A 13,734-nucleotide genomic window follows, 5' to 3' on the forward strand; every position below is an offset into this window, starting at 1 on the left:
GTATTGCGCAATAGATATTTAAATGTCTCACTGCATCTCTGGAACAAAAGAACGACTTCACATATTATAGTGCAGGAAAAAATACCTTTGAATCATTCAATATATTTTCAAACAAATAATTGCTTGCAATTGTACAAACACCTGGCAGCGAGCATTGACCGAAACGATAAATTACAACTCCACTTACAACAAACACTGTTTAAGTGGAGGTTAACTGTCAAGCAGTTTAGCTGTCAAGGCTTTAAATTAAAACAATTAGTGTAGTTAGAAAAACAATATATTTGGCTTTACAGAGGGGTTTTGTTCGTCGTATCCAGACTTACACCCGGTGGTTGAAAATTTAGATTAAGTGGACAGGAAAGCCAATCTTCGTGTCCACCTTCAGGCATGCCTTTAAGTGTCCTGCCAAAGACACAGCCGCATGCTCTTGAGCGGTGTCGAACCGGCGCCCTTTCGATTGCCGTTCCAGGGCTCTCACCACTCGGCTATGCAGGGGTTGTGAAAAAGCAAGAACTGTAACGAGTATTTCAACAGCTGTGTCGTTGCTGTAGGTGTCCGACGTTTTCTTCGTAAACAGTTTTTCGTAAAACAATTGTTCGTAAGCAATTCTTCGTAAAGCAATTCTTCGGGCATGCAATTGACCGTAATACTAATTGTTCGTAAACAAATGTTCATAAAAGTTAGGCTACAGCTTTTTTTTTAAAAAACAGTTACAATTGTTTACGAACAATCAATTAGGGTAGCCTATATGCTAGAGATGTGCTAATTGTGCTTAAACACATAATTGTGCCACTGAAAGAAATCTGCAGCTCCTTGCCCGTTCAAAGCACTGGTATGCTGACGGCACCTTCAAGACAGTGCCTTCACTGTTTGAACAGCTTTACACAATACACGGACTGACGGAAAACACTTCAGTGCCTCTGGTGTATGCCCTGCTGGGGGACAAAAGGAGAGGGACATACATTCATGGAGTTGTTACCTGCTGTTGCTGTTCCAGAGACAATCATGACTGACTTTGAGATGGCCATGGTCAATGCAGTAAGCAGAGAGTACCCACTTTCAACTCACCGTGGCTGGTTCTTCCATTTGTGCCAGTGCATTTGGAGAAAAACGATGGGAATATATTACCAGATGTTGCTCAGCCAGTAATTGACTACTTTGAAGACACTTGGGTTGGGCGCCCAGATCGTCGTCAAGGGCGCCGTCCTTCAATGTTTGCAATTTAAATGTGGAACTGCTATGATGGCGTCCTCAGTGGCCTTCCCAAAACTAATAATAGCATTGAAGGATGGCACAGAGGGTTGATGTTCCAGGTATCTGCAAATCATCCAGATATTTGGAAGTTCATATCTGCAATCAAGCGAGAGCAAAACCTAAATGAGGTTCGCATTGAACAGTATGTCAGTGGCCAGGCAGGACCCCCTCCAAAGAAGAAGTACAAGGACAGTGCAGAAAGACTAACTAGAGTCGTCCGAACCTGGCGTCAAGACTTTCAAGATGATGAAATTTGTGATTAGCCTACTTGCGTGGAATTGCACACAATACTTCATACTAAACTTGGCTTGTGGACAATTTGTACGAAGTTACTTAAAGTAGTATTGGTAGTGTAAGCAAAGAATTGCTAAACACAGACAATTGTTGTATTCCAATAAATAACAAAAAATGCGCTTTTTCATTGTGCTTATTTATGTATGTCTCGTAACTTGGTTATTCAGAAAAATTTGCATTATGCACCTTCATAGGAAATTGCAAGACAAACCTTGCTGTTGCGAAAAATTGTTCACGAACAACTGACCTATCACCTGTTTACGAACAATTCACCTATACGAAGAATTGATGTATACGAAGAATTGCTTTACGAAGAATTGCTTTTACGAACAATTGTTTACGAACAATTGTTTTACGAAAAACTGTTTACGAACAATTCACCTATAACCGTTGCTGTATCTACACACACTGTAATGAACTTCAAATATATATGTTGATTGTTGGAACATGGTAAAAAAAAACGTCACATGACGTTCGCACAACGCCTCAACTCAAGCAAGTAGCCTAAAAAAAACGCAATCTACAGTACATACATATTACATATCTTGTATAGGTAAAGTGCTAAAACAAGATCTCACAGAAAAATCAACAATCACGTTCAAATATTCTTATGTCACTACCAACCGAAAACCTGTAGATTGCTTTTTGTGAATAAGACTTACATAGTATTGGTGGATTTCATAAAATGTTACTGTAATTTAATTAAGTTAACAAAATAAAATTTTTTAACGGCTTCTAAGCTCGAAGTCATTAAAAGACCTTCGAAACTACCGCGCCGGTAGGCCATATTTGGTCGCCGGCTTCCACAAGCCCTTTCTTCATTCCGTTGGTATTCGAAATGTTTTTCTCTTCACTCACTCGCATTAGCAATCTTTTTTCACAAACAAGGCAAAGTATGAGAGTCACTGCCGACCTATAAAAACTCGAAGACCAGCTCTGCACCTACTTGGGAAGCAGTGCATTTAAATACAACTGCAAATATGTTTCATGACCTTGTTTGCGCGGTTCTTTGAGTGAACGCAAAAACACAATATCAATTTCCAGATTTTTAAAAACACAATTTTTTAACGGATGTTTTGTTCAGGCTGCCGGAATAATAAACAAGCTTAAAGGCCTGACAAAATACGCAGCAACACCCAAAACAAATAAAATATTTTTCAAACGAAATGATTTAAGTGCTTTTTTTTCTAAACAATTAACTTCCATCACACAATATAATGTTTGGTTGCGAAATTTCAACATAAATTATTATACAGAACTACATGACATACCAGTATAAAACAATTCAGAAAAAAATCTTTACAGTATAAAGTGCTGTGAAATTGCAACAACAACAAAAAAAAAGTGCATTTTATTGAGCCAACACCTTTGTTGAGACAACATTTTTTTACAGATTGATAGAATTTATGTTTATTTTCTTTAACAACTAAACATTTTTTTCATATGATCTATATTCTTTGTGAAGTATTGTTCAAATCAATCACTAAAACTTTTTTCAGCTGAAGCAGTTTCTCTTGGAATAACCTTGAGATAAATGGTTTCTTTTGGTTTCATATTTGCTTTAAAAGTTAGTTCAAGAGGAGGCTTTGGTGTATCACTGCAAACATCAAAATCAAACTGGGTTAAAAGATGGCAAAACGCCACCTTCATTTCAACCACAGCAAGTCTCATTCCAATACAATTACGTGGACCAGCTCCAAAAGGCTGATATATTATTGGATCTATTTTGTTCATATCTTTCATTCTATCTGGATTGAATTGAAATGGCTCATCCCAATACTCAGGATCATGACTGAAGCCATACAGAGGTGCAATAACTTTTATTCCTTTGGGTATAAAAATCCCGTCAAGCGTAATATCTTTTCCACAAATTCGGCTATTTCTTGGAAGTAGTCCATACAATCGCAAAGACTCATTGATGCACATGCTGAGATATTTCATGTCATTGACAGCTTCATAAGTTAGTCCACATGTCTTTGTTTTTTCCTCAATTTCTTGTCGAACTCTATTTTGGACATCTTTATGAGCAGCTAAATTGTATGCCAGAAATAACATAGCATTGCCAGTCGTTTCGTAACCAGCTAACATCAAAATCAAACTATTACCGACAATCTCCTTTTGTGTTAATCCTTTTTTAACACCTGCTTTTACATCTTGCTCAGAAATCCTAGTCCGCAGCATTTGCTGCATCAAATCAGTTCTGGACATCTCTCCATTGTTTCTTTTTTTTATTAGCACATCCACTAATTTAGAAAAGTAACTGATGGTATCAGCGGGGAAAATGCTGTAATTGTATAAAGCCATTATGTTTTCAATCCAAGGAAACATAAAAACAAGCATAAACAAAGGTGTGCTCGCAGCGTTGAGGCTAAAGTCAAAAGCTTTTTGGGCAAGCTGCACTATTTTTGGTGGTTTTCCATCGTTGTTTTCTTGAGAAAGAACGTTTGTGCTGAACGCAGTCGAACATATTACATCCAACGACAACCTACTAAATATTTCCTTAGCTTGAAATCGACCATCTTTTTCTTGAGCAATCGTATTTAAGCGAGATGCAGTTGCATCAACACATTGTTTAATAATTCCAAACATGTCTTTTAACTTTGAAGAGGAAAAAGATGGTGATAAAGTACTTCGTAGTCGTTTCCATTGCTCACCAGATACTACATTCAAACCATTGTTCATTTCTTTTCCATTGATTTTACAAAATATGTTGTTACGGTCAGAAAATACAGAAAACTCTTTAATAAAAATCTGTTTCAAGATTTTAGGATCAGCAATAGTAATTTGAGGAGTTATTCCCATGTAAGCCCCATATACGTTTCCAAACTTTTTTTTCCTCTTCAAATCTGCATTAAAAATTGAATCAGGGTCTTTTGCAAGATCTCCGAGATTTCCAAGTCCCAGCAATGATGGGGGTTCGTGAGGAACATTTAAATTCTTGAGCACTTGCCATCTTTTATAAATGTAAAGTCGACACAAAACTAATACAGTTAAAACCAAAACCAATGTTTCAATCCAAATCCAATCAAATATGTTAAACATGTTTTTGACAGTCTGCAAAAATAGTACATTTTAGTCATCAAAGAATAATGTTTTCCATGATTTCAAAAGGACTCATCTGGAGATAAAATCTTTAAGCTATTATGAATACTATATATACGATTGAGAGAATGTTGTTTGTTGTTCCATTGTTTTAAAATAAATTTATTATATATATTGGTTTTATTAGAAAAATATTTTGTTTGGCTATCAAAATAAATTCAAAAATTTTTACACAAAATTACGCTTTGTTTTCCATTTCTTGTAAATAACTCATTTTCATGTTTAACTAATTTTTACAGATGATACTTTTTTTTGAAAACCCTTAAGCAACAAAACAACCGTCATTAAGATAGTCTGACACTGACTGAATAGCTCACTTGAGTGAACAAAATTTCACCATAACAACTCAAATTCCAGCCTTTTGATACAGTAGAAACCGGGGTTCCCAACCTTTTTACGATCTTGTACCACTTGGACACTTTGTACTGCCAAACGTACCACTTCTTGCAGAACAACTAATTCGATCGAAACATATTTTATTCAGAAGAATAATATTGGCCTACTAAAATAACACTAAAGCACCACAACTAAATTTAATGAGATTTTTGTTTAGGCTACTGTCCACCAATTGGACGATGCACGGTGTAAATTTGCCAACAGCGCATCAAAAGCCTGATCGAAAGTCATTTCCGGGCGCACCTAGTCGGTTTCGATTTTTGACTTGATATTTATCATGACTGAAAATCCCTGCTCGCATTCCCACGAGGAAGGAAAATCAGTAGCTGTGGAACAGCATGGGAAGCTAGCATTGAATATGAAGAGGTCATGCTGAGTCAGAAGTTTATTGGAGAACATTCCTTGTAACTGTTTTTGAACATTTTATTCCGATCTATTTTTAGCTTACAACTAGCATTATTCAACGCTATTTGTAGCTTAAGCTATAAAACAGTAGATGATATCTATCAACACCAATCATTTGACATAATTAACGCCCACTGTCCCGCAGCGTTGTACGGCTTTTCAAAGCAATTGTTGACAATTGACATGACCTGTATTTTGAAGATCGTAATGATACGAAACAACAGGAATAGTTACGTAACAATAAGAATAGGCTTCGATACTTTTTTATTGTAAACAAAACCAGATAAACAAAATATAAAGTTGTAAATGAAACGGAAGTTACCCGCGCACCACCTGAAACACCTTCGCGTACCACTAGTGGTACGCGTACCACAGGTTGGAAACCCCTGACCTAATTTGACACTGGAAGGGGAATCGAAAAGCCAAGAAACTCAGTTAGGGGCCAAAAGCAGAATGCAATGCAGAGAAAAACGCAATATCCTATATGATTGGCCTTTGATAAAGCCGCGGATTTATTCGCAACATGACGCTCAGTTTGAAGCCACAAATCTATTTACAGCATGACGTTTGGTCGGAACCGGAAATTTATTCACAGCATGACGTTCAGTCGGAAACCGGAAATTTATTCACAGTATGACGTTCAGTTGGAAGCCGAAAATCCCCAATTCAATTAACAGCATGACATTCAGTTTGACATCGAAATCGTCAACTTATACGAAATCCCTTTGGTGGGGACTGTGAAAAAGGTGTCTAATTTGAGAAAAGATCAAAATCTCCGGTGTCGAATTAGCTAGGTTGGCTATGTACGAAACCAATGGCGTTTTGCCGGGACCAGGGAAAAAGCATCGACTTAGGCGGAATGTCGAGTTAGCTGCTGTCGACTTAGGCCAGGGGTTCCCAACCTGTGGTACGCGTACCACTAGTGGTAGGCGAAGGTCTTTCAGGTGGTGCGCGGGTAACTTCCGTTTCTTTCACATTCACAACTTTATATTTCGTTTATCTGGTTTTGTTTACAATAAAAAAGTATCGAAGCCTATTCTTATTGTTACGTAACTATTCCTGTTGTTTCGTATCATTACGATCTTCAAAATACAGGTCATGTCGATTGTCCACAGTTGCTTTGAAAAGCCGTACAACGCTGCGGGACAGTGGGCGTTAATTATGTCAAATGATTGGTCTTGATAGATATAATCTACTGTTTTATAGCTTAAGCTACAAATAGCTAAAATCTCAATTGCTAAGGTAACAGGGATCAGTTGTCAGTAGATGTTACAGAAAATATATTTCGCACTTATTCAGTGCATCGTCAGTTTCGATCAGAACTGAGTCAGTTCTGATCAGAACTGACGATGCACTGAATAAGTGCGAAATATATTTTCTGTAACATCTACTGACAACTGATCCCTGTTACCTTAGCAATTGAGGTTTTAGCTTTCTAGATATGGAACAGGGATCGTTTCAGAATAAGACTAGGTCAGAAAGCGAGGCAGACTCCGACGCAGCTCAGCATCAGCCAAGAGCAGTTAGCTACAAGCTACAAATAGCGTTGAATAATGCTAGTTGTAAGCTCAAAATAGATCGGAATAAAATGTTCAAAAACAGTTACAAGGAATGTTCTCCAATAAACTTCTGACTCAGCATGACCTCTTCATATTCAATGCTAGCTTCCCATGCTGTTCCACAGCTACTGATTTTCCCTTCCTCGTGGGAATGCGAGCAGGGATTTTCAGTCATGATGAATATCAAGTCAAAAAATCGAAACCGACTACGTGCGCCCGGAAATGACTTTCGATGCGCTGTTGGCAAATTTACACTGAGCATCGTCCAATTGGTGGACAGTAGCCTAAACAAAAATCTCATTAAATTTAGTTGTGGTGCTTTAGTGTTATTTTAGTAGGCCAATATTATTCTTCTGAATAAAATATGTTTCGATCGAATTAGTTGTTCTGCAAGAAGTGGTACGCTTGGCAGTACAAAGTGTCCAAGTGGTACGAGATCGTAAAAAGGTTGGGAACCCCTGACTTAGGCGGTTTCTACTGTAGCTCAAATTCTGTATGCCCATCGCCCGATAATTCAGTTAGGTTAAGTTTTCCACACAAAAAAAAATAGCAGGATCAAGTAGCCTTGGTGCTTGAGCAACACATTTCACGGACAGCCACATTTTAGTTGCACCTGGTGGATGAAATAATTCACAAATCCCAGTTCAAGCAGAAACTTCACTTTGCAAATACATACTTAGCAAGTTTTTTTTTAACACATTTGTTCCTATTATTATCCACAATTCAGTTCACATTTATGTGTTTCATTTTTCACTTACTTATTGAAAGTGGTGGTATCAAAACTTTTATCAGTCGATAAACCCCTTTGCAAATTTCATGAACTTGGGTGATCGGCTCAATCAATCACATATCACAACAACAACAACTGTAAAATACAACCACAACTGAATGTCAGTTATATTGTTTTTTGCCTGAACAACCAACACGGGCTTAGGAAGAGAATCACAAAGGCAATCAGCAAATCATGGACTGATGATGTTGAAAAAAAAACGGTAGCCACTTTTGGTTAACAATATTTGTAAAAGCTTGTAAAGCATGAACCAATCAGCTTATTATGACCATTCTAGCACTCAACCAAAGAGAGTTGATCAGTGCTTTGATTTGTTGCTGGGTAATTACAAAAGTAAAAAGAGTTATGACAAGATGGGAATCGAAAGGTATTCCCTAGCTCTAACCCTGTAGAACACGCTGGCTACGGAGGAACCTTCACTTAATTTACTTTCAAGTAAATTGAATCACTATTATCAAAGTAACCTTTACAGCGTGTTTCACCCTTTGCATGATGGTCAGTAGTAGGGACAGTGGAATATCTACTTCTACCATCCCTAGTCAGTAGGTGCTTATTGAAATAGAAATCAGAACTGTTAGCGTTTTTTCGTTGTTTTACCTCTAGCTTCCATTTACGTAATGTCGTCACAGACAACGCAGCTTCTGATTGGTTTATGTTTTACATACAGGCATTTACAAAAGTTGTTATGTTAAAGTGGCTACCAAAAAAATCTGATCCCAAATGTAATCCGGTAGGATTTGAAAAAAGACAGTTCATCATCATCATCATAATCCATCGTCGGTTTGTTCCCCACTAGTGGGGGTGGCCGATTGTTTCCGCGCAGCAATTGTTTTAATCCCTTTTCTCCATTTCACTCTGTCCCTTGCATCTTCCTCCTTCAGTCCGACTTTTTTAAATTCATCCTTTACTTGTTGTTTCCACGTTCTTCTTGGACGACCGCGTTTCCTCTTCCCATCCACCTTTAGATCTAGTGCCTTTCTAAGAAAACTTTCTTCCTCCCTCCTTATCACATGTCCATTGTCCATACCATCTTACTCCATTTGCCCTTGCCAGTTGGTCTATGGTCTCTCTCATCTCTAGCATATCCAACAATTCTTCAGTCCTTTTTTCCCTTCTCGTTTTCACCCCACACATTGCTCTCACCATTGACCTTTCCGTTCTTCTCAGGATTGCCAGTTCACTCTCTCTCAATACCCATGTCTCGCTACCATATAGCATTGCAGGCCGCACACAGCTCCGATATACTTTTCCTTTCATCCTTAGTGAAAAATACAAAAAGGGTGTGATTCACAATTCACACGCTTACCATTTGGTGTTACTAACGGTGTGTCATTTTTTCAACAAATAGTTGACAAACTGATCGAAAAGCATAATTTGACTGACACCTATGCCTATCTTGACAATATAACTGTGTGTGGCAATGATCGATCAGATTATGACGCGAAATTAAACGCCTTGTTTGCTGCAGCTAAAGCTGAGGGCTTAACTTTTAATGAATCGAAATGTGTTTTTGCTCGTAATGAGATTGACTTACTGGGTTATAGACTTTCACACCGTAAAATTAAACCTGACCCCGAACGCCTTCAACCTTTGCTCAAACTTACCTTGCCGAAATCTAAACCTGGATTACAACGGGTTTTGGGAATGTTTTCTTACTATGCCAAATGGGTACCTGATTTCTCTGAAAAGGTTAGACCTTTAGTACAATCCAATCTATCATCTTCTTTTCCTCTACCCTCTGACGCTATTAAAAGCTTCGAAACTTTACGTAAGGATCTTGCATCTGCTTGCCTCAGCAGTGTCAAAGAAGGAATTCCATTTGTAGTGGAGTGCGATGCTTCGGAGCATACCTTAGCTGCCAATTTAAATCAGGGAGGGCAACCTGTTGCCTTTCACTCTAGAACCTTTTCTCGTTGCGAAGCAAACTATTCAACTGTAGAAAAAGAAGCTTTGGCTATCATGGATGCGGTTAGAAAGTGGAGCCATTTATTACATGGCCGCAAGTTTACACTTCTAACAGATCAAAGGGCCGTTTCCTTCATGTTTGACCCAAAACGACTAGGTAAAATTAAAAACAACAAAATCCAGCTGTGGCGTGCCGAATTGGGAAATTTCGATTACGACATCTTGCTTCGACCTGGTAAGAGCAATCTAGTTCCAGATGCGTTATCCAGAGCGTGTATATATGTGTTTTGCATGACAACCCCCAAAATTGGATTAGCCTAATTAAATCTTTGAAGATTGATTAAACTTCATAAATATTGCAAACAAAGTAGATAAAACAAGTGTTTTTTTTTTAATTTCAATTTAAAATGTTAAAAAAAATACTCCAAAAAAACGCCCAAAAATACTAAATTGCCAAACCAAAAAAGCCTGCCAAACGCATAATAGCCAAATTGGCATTAAAAAATCCAACATGGCAACTTTACAACTGACTATGATCAATAAACCAACCAGAACATGTAATTCAACAGCCAAAATAACTGACATTTGAACAAATGTTTATAATGCTCAAATAAAAACAGCAGTGCTCACTGACTGTATTGCAGTGCAGACCATCTTCCAGCATTACAATTGCTTACAAATAGGATAATTATATATTAGTCAAACAGTATAATTTTCAAAAAGAACATAGAAATTTATGTGATAAATATAATTATTGCTATGCTTACAGAAAAGTTGCAACTATTAGTAGATATCTCTAACATATATTATAAAACAGTTGCAACCAAAAGCATATGATACATTTACTGACAAGTATAATACTCTTTTCAAAACTTGTTTTCTAGTACGCAGTCCTCGAAATTAGCGGAGGCACACGGCAATTGCCGTGGTAAATGCTGCCACAAACATCATAATGGCCATTCTGCTACGGCAATAAAAATGCTGTCGCAAAATGAGCACTTAATTTGGACAAAAATTGTTCAAAATTTCTTCCTGTGTTATTTACTTGCAGCGGGAGTTTAATCAGCAGAAACATCGCACCAAGACCTCACCTCGAACTATTTTACTTGCTGTGAACACTCATGCAGTCTTCAAAATTAGCATATTTTTACTTCGCAAAAACGTTGCCGAGGCCAAACGGAAAAAGTTGAAATTGCCTCAGCAATTGCTGTGAACGTTTATTACAAAAACATGTAAAACATGAAGAGAAAAATATAATCGAGTAGGCTAGTCTATCACGACCGCACTGTTTGATTTGTTGTGATGTAATAATACCAAAAGTAGCGATAAAGCGAGCAACGCGATACACACGCTGTTACAGTAATTCACGGGGGAGAAGTAAGTTAATTTTGGGTTGATTTAACGTTTGAGTCAGCACAAATCGATTTAATTTTCCCGGCGGGTGATATTGCGTAACAACAATGCCCAATAAGAAATTTACGTTTGTTTTACATTAATTCGACATCTAGCGACGTTGAATTTTCATAAAAATATTGCTCAACCAGGTAGGCTGCCGGCAACAAATCAACAGCTCCCTACAAGAAGATTGCTTCGATTTACGAATACACTAACATAATTTCGGTACAATTGGGATACTGCGAGCAACACAAAGTCTGTTTGATAAAGAACTAGTCAGAATCGGAATCATCAGATGCTGTATCGGAGGATGAGCAGGGTTCGATCTTAGCACTGGTCCTCTGGCCAATGTCTAGTGCGAGTTCCCCGCGGACCAGTACGAATCGTTTCGCACTGGTCCGACTGTCCAGTGTGAAAATATCATCGTATTATGTCGTTTGATCGTTTAGAGTGCGTGGTTCTCGTTTGCGCTTTTCTTCAAACAACAAAACACGTGATCCGTACGTGCTAAACCGTAAGAAAAAGGCAATCGCAACATCACGTGTTAAATCGTAAGAAAAAAGCAATCGCAACGTCACGTGACGGTGTTAAATCGTAAGAAAAAGGGTAATCGCAACAACACGTGAGCTGTGAGGGCAAGAAGGACCGACACTGGCTATGTGTTTACAAGACCAGACAAACACACATCGGATTCTGATTATGACCCCGTGATCGTCCCGTCATCAGATTCCGATTATGACCCATCATCGGATATCAAGTAGATTGATTGATCCAAGTAGATTGAAGAGTCAACGTAGATTGAATGTCTTGCCTAGATAAACTGTTGTTACTGTTATTGCCGTTGTATATTTCCATGTTATTGCCACCATTCATTATTGTCGTTTTAAGGTGGTTTTCCCTGGTTGGCCTCGTGCTTCCCACGACAATCTTGTTTTTATCAGTAATCGGGACGGACCAGTGCGATCTCGTGCGGACCAGTGCAAATGGTGAGCCACTGGTCCGGTTGGCCAGTGCGAAAAAAAGTTAAGGTCGAACCCTGATGAGGTTGTCGCGTCGTCACTGGAATACTTGAAGACGCAAAACTGCCCGTTTATGAATGCGCGATGCCATATGATCGGAAGCATTACTTTTCTTTACTGCCGAAGAACCATTTATCCAATTTTGTACTACTTTTTATATTCGTAACGACACCGAAAAACAATAGGCTAAGCATTCGATGAAACTTTTGCGTAACAATTAAGAATTAAGCCAGTATTTATATAATAAGGTTGCAAACTTTTTACAGTTCACAAGAGCATTGTCAGCGCATAAAATAGCTTGTGTGATGCTCTGGGCTACCGCCGTATGACACCGGAATGGCCCGTTTCGGTGAGGCCGATTCGGTGAGTCTGATTTGGTGAGTCCGATTCGGTGAGTCCGATCCCTTAACAGGGGATTTTTTCAATTTTTTTTTCAAATTATTGGGTACCGTAGCCTAATTATCATTGCCGTTTTAGGGTTAGGGGTTTGAGGTTAGGGTTAGGGGTTAGAGGTTAGGAACTCACCGAATCAGACTCACCGAATCGGACTCACCGAATAGTAGCAGACTCGTATGACACACGATGAAGAAGAAGCGCATAAAATTTCGTTTAATTAAAACACACAGCAATTGCCGCCGCAATCCAAGGTTTGTTGATTTGGCGACGACAATGTTTTTGCCGTCGTACATGGAAGCTAATTTCGAGGGCTGAGCATGTAATGACAAAAACAAGAAACATAACATATATATGAAATGGTGTGATAATGAATTGAAAGAAATGCATCGAACAAAAGGCATATAAAAAATTTCTTAGAAAACCAACACTAACAAATAAAGCAGCTGAAAATAAGCAAAGAAATACTTATGACAGATTATTAAAATTTCAGAAACAAAGTTATTTCAAAACCCTTGTATAAGCACAAAACTGATTTTAAAAAGACCTGGAGTGTCATGAATACTCTGCTTGGAAGGGAAAAACCTAAAAGTGACTACTACCCCATTAACATTAATGGTCAGGTAGTAAATAATGTTACACAAAAATGCAATCATTTTAATGAACATTTTAAATCTGCAGCAGAAAAATTACTTGAAAAAATTCCCTGCTCTGCTGATCATTTTTCCAAGTATCTTCCAAATTCATCACCCAAATCAATATTTTTAAAACCTGCAAGTTTTGAAGATACTTAAGGATTTATATATTAAATCTTTGAAACCAAAGTTAAGTTGCGGTACTGATGGCAATCCAGGCAAAATTTTAAAGCATACCCCCGATAACATAATAAAAGTACTAACAAATATTTTTAACTTATCTTTGGTACATACATGGTGAATTTATAAAAGCATTTAAAATTGATAAGGTAGTGTAAATCTATAAAAAAGGAGACCCAAGCAATTGCAGTAGGGTCATTTCATTATAATTCGAACGGGCATTGGAACCATGCAATTTTTTTATTGGCTTATTGTATTCCTCTCATTATGCTGAGAAAAATGACACCAATTTTATGAAAATTGGGTCAGCGGTTTTCGAGATATCACGTCATTTATATGCTGTCACTAGGTGTCCTCACGAACATAAGAGTAACACGTTTATGACCATAACTCTAGACCCACTGGTC

The 13,734-nt window shown here is 37.9% G+C and overlaps 1 pseudogene; it reads right to left on the minus strand.

The window, feature by feature from the left end:
* Positions 1-82: 82 nt before the first annotated feature.
* On the minus strand, positions 83-4,591 carry LOC145786514 (cytochrome P450 3A5 pseudogene; annotated as a pseudogene).
* Between the last annotated feature and the right edge of the window lie 9,143 nt (positions 4,592-13,734).

The sequence above is a fragment of the Aplidium turbinatum genome, chromosome 17 (assembly GCF_918807975.1).
Source record: "Aplidium turbinatum chromosome 17, kaAplTurb1.1, whole genome shotgun sequence".
Taxonomy (NCBI): domain Eukaryota; kingdom Metazoa; phylum Chordata; class Ascidiacea; order Aplousobranchia; family Polyclinidae; genus Aplidium; species Aplidium turbinatum.